General features: G+C 41.7%; 1 long non-coding RNA gene across 1 annotated transcript in view; it reads right to left on the bottom strand.

The window, feature by feature from the left end:
- Positions 1 to 885: 885 nt before the first annotated feature.
- LOC122550935 overlaps positions 886 to 12,063 on the bottom strand; it is a 21,080-nt gene continuing 9,902 nt past the window's right edge. Inside the window, exon 3 of the long non-coding RNA XR_006311979.1 lies at positions 886 to 899. This is a non-coding gene — a long non-coding RNA (uncharacterized LOC122550935). The remainder of the gene's footprint in view (positions 900 to 12,063) is intronic.

The following is a 12,063-nucleotide window of genomic DNA, read 5'->3' as shown; positions in this document are numbered from 1 at the left end:
AAAATTATCCCATGCTCTGTCTCGAAAGCTGGATCTCCAGATTGTCAACATCCTGGCCTCTATTTATCCTCCAGACATCATCACAGGCAATCTTATCATACGAAACTGCAGTAATCAACCAGCTCATTGAACTGGTGGTGCCATGATGGGCCAAATAGCTTCCTCTGAACTGGATCAATCCTGTGATTCCCTTGGTACTACACGGACAGTTTAAGATTTTTCTGTTCAGGTCCTGCTGTGCCATATGGCAGTAAAGCATACTGGGAATGAGAATGAAACATGCTTTACATAGAATTCTGCAGTAAAACTCAAATATTTCAGACATTTCAAAAAGAGTCTACAGAAGCAATAATTCGGTTCACACTGCACTTGACAAAAAAATCAACATCCAATCAAATGTAAATTTCCAAGCAGGTATTCATGGATAAGCAATGGGTACAAAACAGATACATGGCAAAGCATCGATGAATCATATTTAGGGACAACACATTAAGTGTTTTGTTGCCCAATGTGGCAACCTAGTCTCTCAGTAGATTCACAATTCAAAGAATTTTCTGAAACATTCCCTTGTGGAACAGCTGGTTCACATTAATGTGCATCTTTTGCCTTGCCGACTGAAAGATAGTTGAATCAGGAAAGAGAAAAACAAAAGTAAACAAAAAACCTGGTGGAATTCCCACTACTGACTACCTTGCTGAAAATCACTGTGCAAGAGCAGCCTAACTGCAATGGATTTGATAGTTCAGTGATTGCCGGTGATCATTACCCACACTTAAGAGAAGTCCCGAAGAGGAACACAATTCACTATTTTGGCTCACCCATCTAGGTAGATACTGCAGTTGTGCCAGTTACTAAATTCAATAGTTTCTTCTGTGCTAGCCATTGTTCAGTTGGCACTACTTCCACAGTCAGCAGATATGAAGTCTGGAGTCTCACTCCTAGGCCCTGAGCACATAATCCACGCTGGCATTTCAGTCTCGCATTGGCAGGGGAGTGGAATATGAGAGGTAACATCTTTTACAGCAATGTAAAACCAACTGGTTTCCACTAGTTGATGGCGTCAAGATCACTTTTAATGCAGACCCCTGAAGGTTGAATTGGCTGCCAAATCATTTAAATCGAACATAATCTGTGTTTATATGGTGTCTCTAACTCACTAACATACTCCTAGACATTTGACAGGATTGATTACTAAACAGCATCAGACACTCAGGCAATATTATAGCCCATCACCAAATGTTTGCACCAATCAGTTATACCTGACCACAGTAGTGAGTAGGCAGAGAGGGAAGACTTGGCTTCAGGCAGCTGAAGGTACATTTGCCACTGACAAAATAGTAGAAATTAGGAATGTGTAGAAGGCAAAATTTGGAAGATTGCAGAAGTTTCTAAGAATAGTCAGTCAAAACATAAAAAGGAATAGGCAGGGTGAGGCTAGAGGAAATTGAAAATAAAGATAAGAATTTTACAATCAAAGAATTGCACAATATATGTTGGCAAAGTACTGTGACCATAATCAACATAACTGATCATCAGGAAAGGGAGAAGATGAAAATCTAATAAAGAAATAAAATCAAGTAATGGCATAAATGTCCACATATGAACAAAGAACAAAGTTCAGTGCAGCACAGGAACAAGCCCCTTGGCCCAACAAGACTGCACTGACATGATACCTTTTGAAGCTAAAACCTTTTGACTCTACACCTCCTGTGGCAGTGCATTCCAGAGACTTGCCACCCTCTGTGGAAAAAACATGCCTCTCACATCTCCTTTAAACTTACCCCCTTTTGCCTTAAACCTCTGTGCCCTAGGAATTGACATTTCCACCCTGGGAAAAAGGCTCCAAAGTCTATTCTATCCATGTTTCTCAGTTGTATACACTTTACATGCTGCGACATTCAAGTGAAAACAAACCAAATTTGGCCAATTTCTCTTTGAAGTTAATACCCTCCAACATCCTGGTAAACAGTTTCTGTACTCTCTTCAAAGCCTCCACATTCTTCTGGTAGGGTGGCAACCAGAATGGTACACAATATTCCAAATATGGCCTAACTAATGTTCTATACAGCTGAATTTCTTGAAGACCATTTTACAAAATTGGGAAGCATCCGTCAAATAGCTTTCCTCCAAATAACGGGAACATTTCACCAACCAAAAAAAATTCAGTCATTCACAAACACTCTGATAAGCAGGAGTCACTTAGTAATTACAACATTGTTTTCCCCAAGAGCATAAACTCATTCCAGCCGTACTACATACTGAGAACAAGATAATAACAGGTACACTGTCAGGACTTGTACAATAGAATCCAAAACATTCAGTACATTGCTCATGTGACCAAAGCTTCACAGAGAGAAAAAAAAAGTGTTGAGGAAAACTTCAGAAGTTATTTCCTTCTTGGTTGATCTCCCCTTAAAGGATGGTCCTTCATAACAAAGGATCATCTAAGATTATAAACGAGATATCAGAAACTTGATCAAAATGATAAATTTTAAAGAAACATCTTGAAAGAAGAGAGGCAAATAGATGCAGAGGTTGGGGGAGGGAATTTGAGTTCAGGTCCAATGCAGATAAAAACATAGCCATCAATGGTAGAGTGATTAAAATCTAGGATACACAAGAAACCGGAATTAAACTGCAACATTACATACATTAGAAAACTCAGCATGCAGGTCAATGGGAAAATCTTTCTGCTAAATCAACTTATTACAAAAATTAAACATAACGGTCAGATATCTAATAATTCACAATGCAGATTCTGTCAAAACCTCAATGACAATTCAAGCCTTTAAAAGTAGAAGAGAATTATTCATTGCATTAACCATATGGAGGTCTCATTTGTTCAAAAGGGTTGTCATGACTGGTTTATCCAAGTCCATTGAGACTCTTGGAAATGTACAGATAATTTGCTCCGGGGCAAATTCCAGTTGTGAAATGTCATGTTAGTCTTGGCCCAGTGGTAGAAGGCAAGACAGGTTGTGGCTCCATGACCTTCCCCTGCACGATGCTTCAGTGAGGGGCAACGTGCAATTTGGTAATGGAATGAGGCCTACAACCAGCCAATCCCTCCCAACAAAGTCAGTTCCTCATGGTGAATAGGAATGCAGCTGTCTTGGATATTAAAAAGGATTGTGGAACCAATACAGGCAGATGGAATTAAGATACAAAGTAGTCATGATCTAATTTGAATAGCTTACTCTTGTTCTCATGTTCAACTGTCGTGAGGGAAACCAATCTACTCCAATCTAACAGTTGTGATCACATGGATAGACAGGGATCACAAGACCATGATGAAGGTGAAGAAACTTGTCTCTAACCCAGAAGCATTAGGTCATCATGCATTACACCCCAGCTAGCATCTCAGCTAAGACAGTGCAGGAACCACTAAAGTTCTTCCTCCAAATGCCCCAGCTCTTAAGTATCCAACGACATTTTAGGAAAAATGACCAAAATCAGGGGGAGGTGATGACCAAGTAATATTATCACTGCACTATGGTCCAGAGACCTGGGTCAAGTTCTGGGATCGCAGGTTAAAATCTCACTACAACAGACAGTGTGATCTAAACTGTAAAACCTCTCTGACAAATGGCAAGTGATATTCATGCCACCCAAGTGTCAAGGACCATCTCCAACAAGGGAGAATCTAACTACCACCACATGACATGCAGTGGCAGTATCATTGCTAAATCGCACTTTCAACATCAGGAGGGTCACCAATGAACAGAACCATAACTGGTCTAGGTATTTAAATACTGTGGCCACAAGAAAAGGTCAAAGGATAGGAATCCTGGAGCAAGTAAATTACCTCCTGACTCCCCAGATTATGTTCACCATCTACAAGTCAGGAGCATGATGGAATACTCCCCACTTGCCTGGATGGGTGCAGCTCCAACAACACTCAAGAAGCTTCACACAAAGCAACCTACTTGATGGGCACCACATCTTCAAATATTTACTCCCTCCCCCACTGATGCTCAGTAGCAGCAGTGTGCCACCTACTAAATGCTCTGCACAAGTTCACCAAGTCACCTTGGACAGCACCTTCCAAATGCACAACCACTATCAGCTAGATGGACAAGGGCAGTAGATACAGGGAAACACCACTCTCTACAAGTTCCAGTCCAAACCATTGATTACTGATTATCCTGACTTGGAAACAGTCTTCAGTGTTGCTGGGTGAGAATCCTTTCCCAATAAAGGGCTTTTCCCCAAAACGTCGATTTGCCTGCTCCTCGGATGCTGCCTGACCTGCTGCGCTTTTCCAGCACCACTCTAACCTAGACTCTGATCTCCAGCATCTGCAGTACCAACCTCCGCCGAGAACCCTAGAACTCCCACCATAATGACTTTGGGGGTGTACCTACACAAAGTAGATAGTAGCAAGTCAAGGTAGCAGCTTCCTTGCACCTCCAAGGCAAGAAGGGTTGAGCAATAATGCTAGTCCAGTCAATGACACCCACACCTCATGAATGAATAAGTAAAATCCTTACAAATTGATGTAAAAGTCCAACAGGTTCACAAGTGTCCTTTAGGGAAGAAAGTTTGCTGTTTTTAAATCTTCTTGGACATGAATGTGATTCTAGACCCACACCATTGTGATTCATTCTTAACTACCTTCTGTAGTAGCTTAACACAGAACGCAGTTACATGAAACCAACAAGTGGTTAAAGAACATAGCCTAGTACTACCTTTCTGAAGCCACTTCCATTGAAACGCTCCACGTTTCTTGCCTAACAATCCCACCTCTGAACCCTCAGTCCCAGTTGCCTGCCATTTCAACACAGCCTTTTCCTAGCTACCATCAGTTCTGAAGGAGGGCCACTGGACTTGATATGTTAACTCTACTTTGTCTCCACAGATGCTACCTGACCTGCTGAGTTTTTCCAGCAATTTCCAATTTTGTTTCCCACATCTAGAGTTTTTATTTTATTGAAGTAACCTAATTTGTTCATGTCCCATGTTGGGCAGATTTCTGCTTCGGAGCACTTCAAGATTCTGCTCATCATAAAGTCAGAGTCTTACATCATGGAAACAGACCTTTCAGTCCAACAATCCACATTGACCACGTTCCCAAATTAAACTAGTCCCACTTACCTGTATTTGGCCAAAATCCCTCCAAACCTTTCCTATTCACGTACCTATCCCAATGTCTTTTAAATGTTGTAACTGTACCCTCATCCTCCACTTCCTCTGGCAGTTCATTTCACACATGAACCACTATGTAGAAAAAGTTACCCGTCATATCCTTTTTAAATCTTTTTCCTCTCACCTTAAAAATATACCCCCTAGTTTTGAACTCCCCATCCAAGGAAAAAGACCCTTGCTATGTACCTCATGATTTTATAAACCTCTATAAAGGTCACCCCTCAACCTCCTAGGTTCTAGTGAAAAACAATCCCAAATAAATCAAACTCTTCAGTCCCAACAATACCCTGGTAAAACTTCTCTGAGGCCTCTCCAATTTAACAATACCCTTCCTATAACAGGGCAAACAGAACTGTACACAGTAATCTAGAACAGGTCTCACCAATATCTGTTCAACCTCAACGTGACATCCCAACTCCTTTACTCAATTGACTGAACAATGAAAGAAAGCAAGCCTTCTTAACCACCCTCTCTATCGGAGACACAAACTTCAAAGAATTATGTACCTGAACCCCTAGGTCTCTGTTCTGCAACACCATCCAAAATCATATAATCAATTATACAAGTCTCTTTATCCCTTCAACCAACAAGTACGTATTACACAACCAAATTCTGTGTTTTCTCCTTCCCAGTCACCCTTATGTTCACCTTAACCTGATCAGTGGAGTTGCATCGCAGAACTAGTCACAATCATAGGGCCTAGTGGAACTAAACACCATGGACAGTAACCTTGAGAAGTCAAGTCAGCTAAAGAAATTGATTAGTTTAACTTTCAAAATTCAGAAACTGAAAAAAAACATCCCACCATATAAGCTGTTCTTTAATGTTGGACATTTTGTTTGAACAATACTTGTTAGTAAACATTTTGACTTAAGCAACCATTTTACAAACAGGCGTTTAAAAATTGATGGTGCTATTGATTGATAGGAAGCAGCTGTTCTGCACAGCTGGCCAGCAAACACCCATTCCTGGATAAATTCATCAAATTGGTTAATTAAAAGAAGGCATGCAGTAAACTTGCCTTCATTGGCCAGGGCATCAGATCGAAAAGTTGGCAAGTTATGTTACAGCTGTTTAAACTTTAGTTAGGCCACATTTGGAACATTGCATGCAGTTCTGGTCGTCACACCACTAGAAGGATGTGGAGAGGGTGCAGAAAAGGTTTACCAGGACGCTGCCTGGTCAGGAGGGTTGTAGAAATGAAGAGAAGTTGAATAAACTCAGATTATTTTCAATGGAAAGATGGAGGCAGAGGGGCAACCTGACAGAGGTTTTTCAAAATTATGAGAGTTATAGATAGGGCGGACAGTCATGATACTTTTTCCCCAGGGTGGAAAAGTCAACTACAAGAGGACACAAATTCAAAGGCGAAAGGGGAAGTTTAGAGGAGAAGTATGGGGAGAATTTTTCACAGAGGATGATGATGGGTGTCTGGAGCACAATGCCAGTGGAGGTGGTGGAAGCAGGCACATTAGCAATGTTTAAGGCATTCAGTCAGTTCTGATATAACTGCATAGTTCTGTTCCCTTGCGATTCTGCACTACAGGAAAACCACGTAATAGAAGCGTAATTTAAACTTATGGGGGCAGAATCGCCATAAAGCCAAATTAGCGTCGTACAAATAACAGTCTAAATTCTGCAATCACGTTAAAGCCAATTAGTGTTAAAGAAACACATGTTACAGCAGAACCAACTGTATTTTGATAGACACATGAGGGGGGGTGGGGATTAAACAGAGGGATAGGAACCAAGCAGAGGGTCTAAATAAGGATTACGAATTGGCACAAACTTTGTGGGCCGAAGGGCCTGTTTCTGTGCTGTTTTGTATCGCATTAGTAGAGTCACAGATTCAGAGAGTTGTACAGCACGGAAACAAACCCTTTGGTCCAACTCGTCCATGCCAAAACAGATATCCTAACCTAATCTAGTGTTATTTGCCAGCCCTTTGCCCACATACCACCAAACCTTTCCTATTCATATACCCACCCTGATGTCTCTTAAATGTTGCAATTGTACCAGCCTCCACCACTTCCTCTGGCAACTCATTCCATACACACACCATCCTCTGTGTGAAAATATTGCTCCTAAGGTCCATTTTATATCTTTCCCCTCTCACCCTAAAACTATGCCCTCTAATCCTGGACTCCCCCCACACCAGGGAAAAGACCTCGTCCATTTATCCTATCCATGCCCCTCATGAGTTTATAAACCTCTATGAGGTCACCCCTCAACTTTCGACACTCCAGGAAAATGGCCCCAGTCTATTCAGCCTCTCCCTATAGCTCAAAACCCTCCAACCCTGGCAACATCCTTGTAAATCTTTTCTAAACCTTTTCAAGTTTCACAACATCCTTCCGATAGGAGGGAGACCAGAATTGCACGCAATATTCCAAAAGTGGCCTAACCATTGCCCTATACAGCCCCAACACAACCTCTAAACAATAAAGGAAAGTATACCTAATGTCTTCTTCACGATCCTATCGACCTGTTACTCCAATTTCAAAAAGCAATGACCCTGCACTCCAAGGTTTCTTTATTCAGCAACACTCATCAGGATCTTACCATTAAAGTGTATAAAGTTCTGCCCTGATTTGCGTTTCCAAAATGCAACACCTCACATTTATCGAAATTAAATGCCATCTACCACTGCTCAGCCCATTGGTCCATTTGATCAAGTTGTCCTCGGATATTACACCTCCAATTTTAGTGTCACCTGCAAGCTTACTAAATATACCAATGTTCACAACCAAATCATTTACATAACGACAAAAAGCAGCGGATGCAGAACCGATCCTTGAGGTACACCATTGGTTACTGGCCTCCAGAATGAAAAGCAACCTTCCACCATCATCCTGTCTCCTATCTTTGGGCCAGTTCTATACCCAAATGGTTAGTTCTCCCTCTATTCCATGTGACCTAACCTTGCTAACCAGTCTACCATGAGAAACCTTGTCGAAAGCCTTATTGAAGTCCATATAGTCCATGTCCACTGCTCTGCCTTCATCAATCCACTTTATTACGTCTTCAAAAAACTCAATCAAGTTACATTTCCTTAATGAGGATTGGTAGTCAATGGTGACACTAGCTGTAGACAGGGATACACTCAGTTACAACTAATAACTCCAAAGACAGAAAACACACATCAGCTGAGATTACAGCCATATTCATGAGTGACTCTGTGCTATGCACAAGGCCCATTGAGTCAGCAGAAAAGCAGTATTGCTTGGAGAAACCCGATTTTTTAAGAAAAACAAATATAATCTAAATCACAACAATTAAGAACGACTGCACTATTCATGTGAAATTTTTTCTCATTTCCAGAAAAGCTTCCATTTAAGATTCGACACAAAAGACCATTCAGTAAGCTGTGGGGAACAGAAGCCTAAGCAAAGAATGGATTAAACATTGGCAGAAATGGCAGCAGACAAGGTAAGAGCTTTTGCGGGCACTGATAAGGATGCACAGATATCAGCTTTGGAAATCTGCTCGTTTCTAATTTGCATTGATTAAATTTAGAAGCTCAATGACAAACTGTCAAACTCACTGACAGTACTACATGACAAGGAAGCTTGAGAATGGCTCAGCATGGTAGACAAAACATGGAGTGGCAAAGCAACCGTCATGGAGTTTTAACACAGACAAGCGGAAAGCATCACACATAGGAAGAAAACGATGGGCGGCATGTGTTACATGAATGCCATTGAAAGAGATAAAGTAGTCACAACATTCAGCAATGCAGAAAACATGAAGCAAACTGAAAAACTGAACATCATTTCAGTAATATATACAGAGATACATATACAGTTTTTCCAGTTTGGCAGTTAGACACACCATTGTTCTGCCATTCTCACATTCCAAATGAATGTGGCACGGTGGCTCACTGGTTAGCACTGCAGCCTCACAGCACCAGGGTCCCAGGTTCGATTCCAGCCTTGGGCGACTGTTTGTGTGGAGTTTGCACATTCTCCCTGTGTCCGTGTGGGTTTCCTCTGGGTGCTCCGGTTTCCTCCCACAGTCCAAAGATGTGCTGGTTAGGTAAATTGGCCATGCTTAAATTGTCCATAGTGTTAGGTGCATTAGTCAGAGGGAAATGGGTCTGGATGGATTACTCTTCGGAGGGTCGGTGTGGACATGTTGGGCCAAAAGGGCCTGTTTCCACACTGTAGGGAATCTTAAAAGAAAAATGAAGAGTCATCTAGATTCGAAACATTAGCTTGTTCTATCTCCATGGATTCTGCCTGACCCCTGTGATCGCCGCCAGCATTTTTTTGTTTTCAATACAGATTCCAGCATCTGCAGTACTTTGCTCCTATACAGGGCCTCATTGATTATTGCATCAGGCACTGATCAAGTTAAAAATTAGACAAGGTAGCACAGGCCAAGGTTCAAGCCTGGGCCTTCCTTAACTGTGTGGCACAGTTCAGAAGTGCATGTGCCCAATGATCAGTCAGAGCAGCTGTCCCAAATTTCTTTATTTAAAAAGCACAGTGAACCTGTGGAATTCTCTACTGCCAAAGGCCAAGTCACTGACTATAAAAATCAAGAAAGAGATCGATAAATTGCTAGATTTGAAAAAGTATGAAGTGGCATGGGAAGAAAACGGGAATATGGCAGGATTTTGAGGCTCAGGCATGATCCCATTGAATATTGGAGCATGTTGGAAGGACCAAATGGCCTTCCCCTGCTCCTAGTTTCTATCTTTTCAATTACATGTTATAGATAGATATTTTTAAAAAGACAGGAAATAGATGTACATTCAGTAAGGTGGCATCTCACTTTACTTCAATGAATCTCAATCTCTGGTCACTTAAAAATAAATTACTTGATGAAAATGTTCATATTTATGTTGCATTATGTTACTTGCCATCCTTTCCTGGTGCTAACAACATACTGCTATCTGCATGTTTCAACTTTTGTTACACTTGTGGGCTTACAAGAGATGTTAATGTTTAGTAACATACTGCATCTGTTATATTCAGCCACTGAATCCATGACTGTTTCCCAGAGGAAAAGCTCATCAACACTATACAGGAGAAATGTTATTGTTGGAAGTTGTCAATTAAGCAGAAGCCAATGTCTCATGTGCGACATGAAAGAGGTCCCCCACCAGCTCTGTATGCTGCGTGCAATAGCAGATGGCGAAAAGAAAGTGATGCAAATACAATGGAGAGAAAGAAAATGACCAGAAAGGAGCAAAGAGGGAGAGAGGAAGAAAGATTGATCAAGCAACATCATAAATGGAAACAGCAAATAATGAGCAAGATAGAGAGCAAGAGACTGAGGCATGGACAGCCAGAGGTAGAGGGAAAGAGCAAGAGAATAAATGAGACACAGTGTGCACCTCAACTGTCATAATACAAAGATCTGTGGCAAAGGAAGAGCAAAAGCTATTGTTTTTCCACAGGGATTTATTTTCCTATCTAGACACAACGGTTTCAAAACCAGAGTCATTTACATCATAAACCACAGCCCCAAATTTACATCTACATCCCAATGAAAGGCAACTACCCTGCAGAGCATCCTGAGGTTACATCAGTACAGTAGTTTGAAGGTAATACTTTTGAACACAACGTCATTATATCAGAAAAACGAGAACATGCTGCTGGTTTGAGAAATGCTGGGAGCAGCCAGAAGGATACAGAATCCTTCTCACCTCAGTACTTACAAACATCCAGCAAAGTGAATATCCTGATGTGACAGTCAACCATGAGATGGCAGTTACTCAAAAATATCAAGCACCCTTTTCAGAGGAAAGTAACAGAAAGCAACAACAGACCCCCAAGACACTGAAGCATCTGCCAGAAAATATTTTGGAGCAGATATGGTTATCAACAACAAAGTATGTCAGAAATGCAGCTACAAATCCTTCCTCTGGAGAGTAAGAGATAGGCTTGTGATTTTATCTAGGCGAAGGGGAGGACTGCAGATGCTGGAAACGAGTCAAGAGTGTGGTGCTAGAAAAGCACAGCAGGTCAGGCAGCATCAGAGGAGCAGGGAAAAAAAAATTAACGTTTCGGGCAAAAGCACTTCATCAGGAATGAGGCTGGGAGCCTTGGAGGTGGAGTGGGAGGGGGATGGGAGGTGGAAGAGGTAGCTGAGAATGCAATAGGTGGATGGAAGTGGCAGTAAAGTTGATAAGTCAGAGGAGAAGGTGGAGTGGATAGGAGGAAAGGAAGATGGACAGGTGGGACAGGTCATGAGGGCGGTGCTGAGCTGGAAGGTTGGATCAGGGATAAGGTTGGGGGGTGGGGGGTAGAAAAGAGGGGAAATGAGGTAACAGGCAAAATCCACATTGGAGTATCCCGAGGCAGAAGGTGAGGTGTTCTTCCTCCAGTTGTCGGGTGGTAAAGGAATGGCAATGTAGGAGGCCCAGGACTTGCATGCCGGAGTGGGAGGAGTAGTTAAAGTGTTTCTGTGATTTTATCTGTCAGTTGGGTAACAAAATCAATTAGTTTCAACAGAAAGCTTCATGAAGGGATGAAGCTGTATACCAATGATAGAAAGAAGCACTGGTAACCAGGTTTCACCCACCACACACAGTCAGATCCACCATATTCTACTAAGCTACAGGTCCTTTGACTTTTACAACCAATGCATCAATGATCAAACTTATTTCTTCAAATTTTCCAATATGCCCTCGATTTGGGGAAGGGTTCCATTAGAATGGAAATTAGCAAATATCATTCCTTTCTTCAAAATGGGAGACAGAAAGCAGGAAACAACAGGTTTGTTAGTTTAACATCTGTCATAGAGAAGATAACATTAACAGAAACTGCTGGAGAAACTCAGCTGGTCTGGCAGCATCTGTAGAGAGAGAGACAGAGTTAACGTTTGGGTGAGAGAGAGAGAGAGAGAACGAGAGAGAACGAGAGAGAGAGAGAAAACGAGAGAGAACGAGAGAGAGAGAAAACGAGAGAA

Source organism: Chiloscyllium plagiosum, chromosome 6, assembly GCF_004010195.1.
Source record: "Chiloscyllium plagiosum isolate BGI_BamShark_2017 chromosome 6, ASM401019v2, whole genome shotgun sequence".
In the NCBI taxonomy this organism is placed as follows: Eukaryota; Metazoa; Chordata; class Chondrichthyes; order Orectolobiformes; family Hemiscylliidae; genus Chiloscyllium; species Chiloscyllium plagiosum.
Note: the sequence above shows the minus strand (reverse complement) of the source record. Positions and strands in the feature narration are given on the sequence as shown.